The following is a 10096-nucleotide window of genomic DNA, read 5'->3' on the forward strand; positions in this document are numbered from 1 at the left end:
TGTAAATGCTCCACAAATAATGAGTGATAGTTAGGTTATATTTTCCCTTTATTTGTATTGTTGGTGTAAATATTCTCCCTCCTATATAAAGGGAGAGTTGGTCATTTATTTTCTTAGTGAAGCTAGCTCATTTCTTTTCTAAGTTAGTGATTACTTTTCTACCATTTAATCCTAGAGAGAGATAGTGGTGGGTTCTCCCACCCAGGGAGAGTTTCTCTCCCACCATGTTCTTCATGCAATATTATGATTATTCTCTCTTGTTCTTTCTTTTCTTATGAACTCATAATATGTTCTTCGTGTTCATACTTCCAAAAACACGATTAATCTCGAGATATCCTTCTTCCACATTCACCGTTCGTTATAAAAATGGGTCTCTACAATTGGTATCAGAGCCGTACCTTGAAGATCTCACGATTAGTTCAAGGGAAAGACTCCCGTTCAGTGATTATCTTGTGATTTTTCCGTGTTTCTGCAAGAAAAATTTTTCGGGTTACAAACCGAAATTTTTTTTTATGATGTTCTTTCTTATTTCTATCATTTGGGTGATTCTATCTTAGCTAAATAAAAATGTTGCTGTTGTTGATCGTTCTTGTATTGCTGGAAAAAAATAGTGTTATTCATGTTCTTATTATTTTTGATGTTGAAGAAATGAAGAAATTTGGTGAAGAATTATTTTTGTGGTCTCCATATTGTTGAAGAAATTATTCTCAAGGAAGTTCTTTTTCTTGGAAGTGAAGACAAAAAAATTATGGGCTTATTTTCTTGAAGAAGTGGAGAAAAGCATTTCCTTATTGAAGATTTTTCTTACCCAACAACTTTTATTCTTAAAGGTATGGAGCTCTTGTTCTTCATCATTTTATTGTTGTGAATCTTTCAATTGAAGAATTGTTGGACGTAATATGTGTTTGCATAAAGTACTTTGTCCTTGTTACTCTTTTAGGTAAAGAGTACTCCACTCACTTTTTCCTTCCCAAGCAAAAACCATGTGACTATGATAAATCTCATCACCTTTTGTCCCTAAAACCCCCCTGCATACTCCTCTTTTTGCCTTCCCAAGACCCACTTGTTGACTTAAATGCTTTATAAAAAGATTCCATTATTAAAATATGAATAAATGGCCTTTGCGGTACCATTTTTCATGAAAAAAGAGCATTTTTCGTCACCTGTTCAGCCCCTTCAGGACCCCCGAACCGCAGCCACAAACTGCCTATCGGAGTCCCCTAAGAAGCCTCTCAACAGCCCCTCTTATGCTTTGATCCGAGGTCAAAATGCCCCATCCGCAGACCCTCGGTCAGCAGCTTAGAACCGAAGCCTACTCTTCCTGACTGCTAAACCGAAGTCAGAAGTGTCGGACCGCAGCACAAGACCGCAGCTTCGGATGTACTCTTGGCTCGGACCGCAGCCTCATACCGCAACGCGCCTTCTGATGCTTTGTCCGCAGTGGCTTCTCAGCTCACCCCATCCGCTGTCACGCCCTCCTTGCGTCCGCACCCAAACCAAGCTCCATCAGTGCCAAGCCCATCCGCGACCAACTCCATCCGTGACCACCTCACCCATCCGCACCCAGCCCCCTCTGATCCGCACCCACCTTTGACCGCAACCACCATCCTCACTTCGGATCCTCTCTCTCCAGCGCCCCTCCTTCCTCCTTCAGCCCTTCCCCCTTCCTCCCCTCTCTTCTCCTTCTCCCCTCCTCCCCTCCTTTCCTTTTCCTCCCTTCTCATCAGCCCCCCCCCCCCCTCCCCCCCCTTTTTTTTAGCCTTCTTATTTTTAAGACTCTTTTTTTATTCAGTTTTTTTTTATTTTATGTTCTTTTCAGTTATTTTTTTTAACACCAATTATTTTTTTTATTCAGTTAATTTTTTTTATTTAGCCATTTTTTATTATAACCAATTTTTTTTTATTAAAACCCATTTTTTATTTAACACCAATTTTTGCCACAACCTACCCATGGATTGTCACATTGGTTTATTTCATGCCGGTTATTATTATTGGAAGAATATTCCTACCGCAGTCGGAGTTCATATTATCTTTGTGACGCTTGCACTGCAACGGCGATTGATCACCAAAGTTGTTTCGCATTCTTCACGTTATGGGATTTTATGACTTGTTGCTTATGATTTTTTGTTGACGAATCATGTATCTTGAGCATGTGGACTTTATTCTCTATTGAAGACCACTTCAAGTGTTCCGGCACCGCAGTTTGGATATTTGGATATACTTTTGGCACAACAGATTTTCTCAGCACAGTTTCAGCAAGTGTCACCCGCTTTCTAATGACCGCAAGAGTATTTATTTTACTCTTTCTCGTTTCTTATCGAGGCCCTTCATACATTTAGGGAGAGCTTCTCTTAGCTCTTGGTATCCGACACTCTCCATCCGATTATTTGTTGATTTTTGATATCCGGTCATTTATCAAAAATAGGGAGAGAATATCATCCGGATTTGGTTATTATTGTTTGAGTTTGGATTTTTGAAGACTTCTGAAGACGATTATTTATTTAGTGATGCCGATGTGGCACTTATTTTTGGTCTTCACGGATCAAATTTTTGGCATTACTCGATGTTTTCCGATTCGGATTATTTATTATTCGGACTCTACCACATGATGATTTTGTGTTCGCATCTAGTTCAGATCTTATGGTTTCACGAGTTTGGATTTGTGATATGTTGAAGACGAAGATTATTTTGGCGATGTGACGTGGCAGTTATTTTTTATCCTTGGATCAAATTTTTGGTATCGCTGGACCATGTTTTTGGACTCACATTATTTTTATCCGGACTACATTTTATGGATGCTTCACATGTTTAGCAGGTTATTCTTTGAAGAATTTCGGTATATTATTATTCGAGAACTCGAAATGTTTTTCAGACTTTTGAAGACGAAGTGTTTCTTTTATTGGATCTTCTACTTGCTCATGGTGACCTCCTTTCTTCGGGCGATTATGACTAGTTTGAAGATTTGGATCTTATCTTTTCTGCTTCATTGGTTGTGCTTTGAAGCCGAAGACCTTCATTTCAGAGATTCATGGTCAGTTTCAGACTTCACAGACACTTCAGAGTTTCAGAGACATTTCAACACTTGAGTTCATTTTATTACTACACTTGCTAGTCGGATTACTGTATTATAGCCTTGTATCACTTATTAATTGTATCTCTCATCATTTGTAAGCATTTAGGGAGAGAATGTTGGTGCATATAAATGCTCCACAAATAATGAGTGATAGTTAGGTTATATTTTCCCTTTGTTTGTATTGTTGGTGTAAATACTCTCCCTCCTATATAAAGGGAGAGTTGGTCATTTATTTCCTTAGTGAAGCTAGCTCGTTTCTTTTTTAAGTTAGTGATTACTTTTCTACCATGTAATCTTAGAGAGAGATAGTGGTGGGTTCTCCCACCCAGGGAGAGTTTCTCTCCCACCATGTTCTTCATGCAATATTATGATTATTCTCTCTTGTTCTTTCTTTTCTTGTGAACTCATAATATGTTCTTCGTGTTCATACTTCCAAAAACACGATTAATCTCGAGATATCCTTCTTCCGCATTCGCCGTTCGTTATAATAATGGGTCTCTACAATTGTTCAAGAATTTTTTATTATTTATTGTTCAAGAAATAAACATATTCTGTCAGAATGTCCGAATTAAAATAGTTATAATTCATAAAATCGGGTTTTTAAAATTAATAAAATCTATGATCCCTTAAAATATGCAATTTTCCTTTATTAAATCTATATTAATTGACTAGAATACCCTTGTAATTAAATTAGATGATTTTTTTTCAATTACATTTAATTCAATAATATTTATTAATCATTTTCTTAAAATAAGTAAAACTGATCGGCCCACAGTTATCTATATACAATAACACAATAATTACTTTGAATAGAATAACCTAGGCCTATATATATATATATATATATATATATATATATATATATATATATATATATATATATTAAAACTTGACCAAGTAAGGAATAATAAGCTTTTTTTGACTTTCATTTTGCCACACGACTTTCCAAAATTTTACACTTTTAGTCCTTTAATAAAAACACAACATATTTACTAATAAGTAACAACACCAACTAACTACTTATTAAGTAAATTACTATATAAACACTAATATGTATAAATTAAAACTTGAACAAGTTAGAATATTAGGCTTTTGTTGACTTTCATTTTACCACACGACTTTCCAAAATTTTACACTTTAAGTCCCTTAATAACAACAAAACATATTTACTAATCAAGTAACAACATCAACTAACTACTTATCAAATAAATTACTATATAAAAACCAATATGTATATATATTAAAACTTGACCAAGTTAGAAATAGTAGGCTTTTGTTGACTTTCATTTTGCAACACTGACTTTCCAAAAGTTTACACTTTTAGTCCCTTAATAACAAGACAACATATTTACTAATCAAGTAACAACATCAACTAACTACTTATCAAGTAAATTGCTATATATTCATATATCAAGTAACAACATCAAGAAAAGCGTATGGCACACTAATCGCATACATATGCATTACACAAGTTCTATGGAAGCCATGGAAGTATACATGTTTTCTCCCGTCCCTAATTAAGTGGAAATGAACCTTGGAACAGGTTGCTATAAGATTCCAAGTACCTTTTGTTCTTCGGGAAGCATTGTTTAACATGTCCAAAGCTTTCTGCTTCCTCTGTCTGCTTTCTGTCATTAGCATCATTCCAAGGACAAATGTTGAATCCAAATGTCCCAATGCAAATGCTTCTTTTAGCATCATTTTCCCTTCGTGATCAGCTTCCAAGAAAAAAAATTACTCTGAAAAAAAAAATTAAACACAGAATTTGTAGTTAAAGTAATGCAAAACAAGAAATCAATTAATACTATATATATATATATATATATATATATATATATATATATATATATATATATATATATATATATATATATAATAAACGTACCAATCCATCCCTGAACAGAATATTTGGGTTTCCCATCAGCCATATCTTTGCATTTGTTGACAACTGCATGTTTGTCTTCTGACCAACGACGAAATCGTAATCCATCTACCTCCATATGTTTGTATATTTTTTCCGTTTTTCTTGCCTCGTTTAAGATTCTGCAACTGCACACGAAACAAAATGTTGGCCCCTAACTGTAAGAACAAATGAAATAAACATGTGTAATAGAAGGATTAAAGAAAAAACGTACACAATCTTCATCTTGAAAGTGTTGACTGCTCAAAATTTTCCCACCTCGACTATTATCTTCTCAATCACTTCCAATGGCATGTCGGTTAGCAATTTGCTTTGGTTTCTTGATTGCATATTCAAAGAAGTACTTGCTTCCATAATATTATTAGTTGACTTAGTTAGCGATTCTCTAAAAACAATTTTAGGGTTTTTTGACTGTCGGAATTTTGAAATTGGGGTTGATTGCAAGTGACTGAAATAAGACTGCATAACTGAAATGGAATGATTCTTCGGAAAAATTATGGCGCATACAAGATGTTGAATATAAAATGACCAAATTGCCTTCATACATACAATGGATAATATTTGATTAGTAAGGGTAGTTTTGTCAAAAATCAGAATTTAAAAAAAAAATCAATCTATTTTAAAACACAACCGGCACAACCATGACACATATGGCATCCATGGGTGTTACCATCACAACCATGGCACATATGGCATCCATGGGTGTTACCACGACCCATATGGCATCCATGGGTATTACCATTACACATATGGCATCCATTGGTGTTACCATGACCCATGTGGTATCCATGGCTATTACAATCACAACCATAACACATATGGCATCCATGGGTGTCACCATGTAAAATTCATAAATTTTCAACAAAATTTAAACTTTTCAAAACAACCATTTTCTATATATATATATATATATATATATATATATATATATATATATATATATATATATATATATATATATATATATATATATATATATATATATATATATATATATGGGAAAAGTGAATATACCCTTAAGGGTATATAAGCTTAGGTACCCAAACACACGTTAACACGTCGTTTTGTTTGATATATTTATTATAATGTTCTTAAACTTCAACTCCTAACTTGATTTACTTTCAAGATTTTCGAAATTTAACTATTATCTTTCTTTTATATCACATCTTTTTGCCGAACATCTACTAGGCCATATATATTGTAGTTGAAAATGAAAATTATATAAGAGGAAGATAAATGTGTAATTTTTAAAAATCTTGGAAGTAAATCGACTTAGAAATTAAATTATAAGAACATTGAACAATTATAATGTAATATATGATACAAAATGACGTAGTATGATGAGTTTGGGTACCTAAGTTTATATACCCTTAAGGGTATATTTATTTTCTCATATATATATATATATATATATATATATATATATATATATATATATATATATATATATTAATAAGCAATTAGCATGTTTTGTTTAATTTTAAAAAATAAAACCCTTAAAGCATCATATACAACAACCTTAATGCATCGTATAAAAAATGGATCTTATCCGGTGTCAGTCAAAGTCGTTTGAGCTAACATGCTCTCAATTTCAGCCAATTGAATAGGTCAAAACAAACTTAGACCCACATTATATAGCATGCCCCGTCGTCTCCGCCATTAACATCGAATTTATTGCTTTCATCTCTTTCTAATTTATCCTTTTTATTTGATTTTCAGGACTCGGTCGATGTCGACGCCACCATCCCCACCGTCTGCTCCAGTCTTCACTCTCCAAGTAAGATTTTAGCTTCCCATCACTTTCTTTCTCACAATCCGAACTGGTGTTCCCTTCTCCTCTCTACCCCACCTCCTTTGCACCACCAGTGAACCATCGCCCTTTTAAAAACCCTAGAGACCACCGTTTCCAACACCACTCAACCCGTTTTAAAAACCCTAGATACGAAATTTACCATCGTCTCCTCTAACAGCTTCCACCATCGTCTCCTCTAACTAGGTATGTTTGTGATTAAAGGGTTGATTTTTTGTTTTTTTTCCCTATTTTTACATCAAATTTGAAATGGTCAGTTTGTTTTTAGTTTTTTTATTCATTAGCATGTTGATGGATGTAACAATCGTATCAAACAATGGTAATTGAAGAGGCGTCAATAGACTCAAACATTGGATCTGTTAAAGCCCTACAGGTTCAGTCAATTTGATTTCTCTTCTCCTTACTGTTAGCCACCTCATCGCCGACAACAAACCCACCACTCTTTGTAGCCAATGATTTGATTTAGGCCTTTAGTTCAGATCAAGTTTACAAATGTAAAAATTCATACAGACAAGTATGTTCCTGTCGTCTCTTTTTGAATCTGAGAAATATGAAAAGTTCCCATTATTGAATTTTGGATTTTATCTTACTTAATTTACTAACCGATCATGATGTTACACTTTTTGATTCATTACAAATATGAGCCTCAAAATAATTTTGTTTTATTTTTTAACTGCTTTGGATTTTGCACATCTAAACCTCAGGAACATGAATGAGGCTATCATATTATTCAATGGAAGTTCCTGCTCATATTGCTTTATGATTTTGCATTCTATTAATCTCATGGTTAGTAATCATAATTTTTGTTTATTTTATTGTTCAAACTAATTCATTTATTTTTTGTTAGTTATTATTGAAGAAATGGTTTTCTAATTATATATTTATATTTGTTTCTTGATATGATCTTACAACTTACATCTTATGGCTAAATAAGAGAATAAAAGAAGGAAAAAAAGGAAAATGTTTTTTTATCAATTACACTTGATGGTTAAAAGAGCATAAAATAAGGAAAAAAATAAGTTGATATATTTGTATCGTGTATAGGGGTATTCATGTCTTTCTGACTCACTCTTGATCAGATTCTTTTTCTTCCTTAAATTTCATCAGGTACATCAGAAGATTTTTATGTAATCATTTACTTTCTTTAAAACAACTTCACAGTAAATAACATTGCAACATAGTTTACTAAACTCCTAAACTTTGTTCTTATTTTGCAGGTTCAACTGATGATGTCTTTTGGACTAATTTCTACCAGGGGATATTATTGTGTACTAAGGACCTTGGAAGTAAGCATCAATAGATGTAAATAGATTTCTTTTAATATTGTCAATTGTCCGGTTGAATTGTGTGACTAGATGACATTGACATGCCACTTGCAATATTTTGAGTCATACATATGAATTTTATCATGCAGATCTTTGATCATTTGGGAGGTTAATTAATTAGAACTAATGGCATGTTGTTAATGAGTTGCTATAGTGTAGGAATTGGTCAAGTTTAATATCTGAACAATATTTCCTTCTTACAGGTCAAAGAGATGTTTACCTCGGTCAGATCTCCTTTTGTTGACTACTTGCCATTTGACTAGAAGAAGCAAGATGTCCCTTTGTAAGTATGACCCATAACTAAAATGGTGTGCTCTTTGAAACTAACATCATCAAGAATCTCAAAATCAAGAGCTTCTTCTTGAAGTTGGTTTTGTTACCCATATTCACATGGCATGAAAAATCAAAAACATTTCATGCAATTTCTTTTTTTTCTCCACGGTCATGGCTAATTACTACAAGTTCACTAATTAGTGTGTATGAAATCATGATTGTCATTATTATTTCCTAATTTGTTTAGGCTTTGAATTTAAGAAGAGAAAGCCACTTGAATTGGCTATAAAATTTGGGGAGAGAATGGATCAGGTAGATATATAGGATTTAATAGAATTGAAGGAAAGTGTATTCTAAGTTTTTGTATATTAAGGTCATTTTACTTTGTTGTTTTAGTCTCTACTCATGAGTTCAATTCAATAATTATTGGGGACAAGAATTGCCAACTATACCCTTTGATTTCATCCCACAACAAGAAGGTTTCTTACTTTTTTATATTTATGACTTCTGCTTTGTTCCATATTATTCTAATTCGATGATGGAATATTTGTCAGCAAGATAATATAATTCCTTTGTTGAAATGATTACCATGTTTTGTTCCATATTCTACCTGTTTTTTTTTTTCTTTGGTATTGATATGTTTTAAAGTGCTTATCTATATATAATGCTATGGTCTCATTACATTGGTTTTAACTTTGATTTAGTTTCATGTTTCAGATCAAGTATCATGTGTAAGGAGCTCAGATGAATTGTTTTTGGAATTCTTTAGGTATTAAGCTTCAAAACTTGCTGAATAGTAAAAATATGAAGAATGTAATAGAAAAAGGTTGCATTGTTTCTTTCGAGCTATTACATTGGAGAGAAAATAAATAATTGATTTTTAATGAAAGTGAACAATTATGTGGAAAAATGTGGTTGGATTCAACATTGATGACATTTGATACAAATTATTGGGTTTTAAAAAAGATTATATAGGTCTTAATGAGCACGTTTGTGCGGATTGGGGAATTTCTTACCATAATGATTATTTTTGTGGATAGAAAATGGGAAAAAATAGAGGCTCAATGGACGCTTGATAGTTTTAGTTTCACTATCAAAAACAATTGGAAAGGGAAGGGTATGTTTGGTATTTTACAAATACTAGATTTGGAAGATATGAATCTTCATTTTTTTTATAAAGAGTTGAAGGGCTTTGAGAGTAAATGTTTAATTTTTAATCTTAAAAATGACAATTTTATCATGTGGTTGGATTGGTTTACAAAAGGAAGGGTTTTTTGGTCTTTTTTTGAAAATGTCTATTTGAAAGCTATGAATTCAGTCATAAAATTGATGAAATTTGTCTATTTTGCTGCCAATTTAAATCAAAGAAGGAAGAGTATATTGATATTTTATAAACATTAGACTTGGTGCGACATTTTTTGCGATCTAGAACTGAAGGATGTTGGGAGTATTTTTTTTTCTTATTCTCAACAATGATGTTTACAGTGTTATCCTTATTTGCTGCATGATGTCCGATTATTTAGATATGAAAGGGCATTTTGATTCTTTTCTAAAAAAACACATCTATAAAATTTTCATGTATCTCAATTGTATTAGGAGGCTAATTTGGATAACAAAGAAATGTCATTTTGGTCTTTTTTTAAGAAGTGCAATGGATAATGTTTCAAGCGGTTTAAAAGCAATGATGTGGTTTT

General features: G+C 32.8%; 1 long non-coding RNA gene across 8 annotated transcripts; it reads left to right on the forward strand.

Annotated features, from left to right (window-relative positions):
* Nucleotides 1-6611: 6611 nt before the first annotated feature.
* On the forward strand, nucleotides 6612-9327 carry LOC145071019 (uncharacterized). Of its 8 annotated transcripts, XR_013690189.1 has the most exons (7): nucleotides 6612-6990; nucleotides 7509-7590; nucleotides 7849-7911; nucleotides 8022-8090; nucleotides 8333-8412; nucleotides 8650-8714; nucleotides 8799-9064. It is a non-coding gene; the product is annotated as an uncharacterized LOC145071019 (long non-coding RNA). The 8 variants fall into 8 exon arrangements; XR_013690188.1 differs by lacking the exons at nucleotides 8650-8714; nucleotides 8799-9064 and adding an exon at nucleotides 9107-9327; XR_013690187.1 differs by having other exon boundaries at nucleotides 8650-9065.
* The last annotated feature ends 769 nt before the right edge of the window (nucleotides 9328-10096 follow it).

Source organism: Lactuca serriola, chromosome 8 (genome assembly GCF_051521515.1).
Source record: "Lactuca serriola cultivar US96UC23 chromosome 8, Lser_US96UC23_V15, whole genome shotgun sequence".
Classification (NCBI taxonomy): Eukaryota; Viridiplantae; Streptophyta; class Magnoliopsida; order Asterales; family Asteraceae; genus Lactuca; species Lactuca serriola.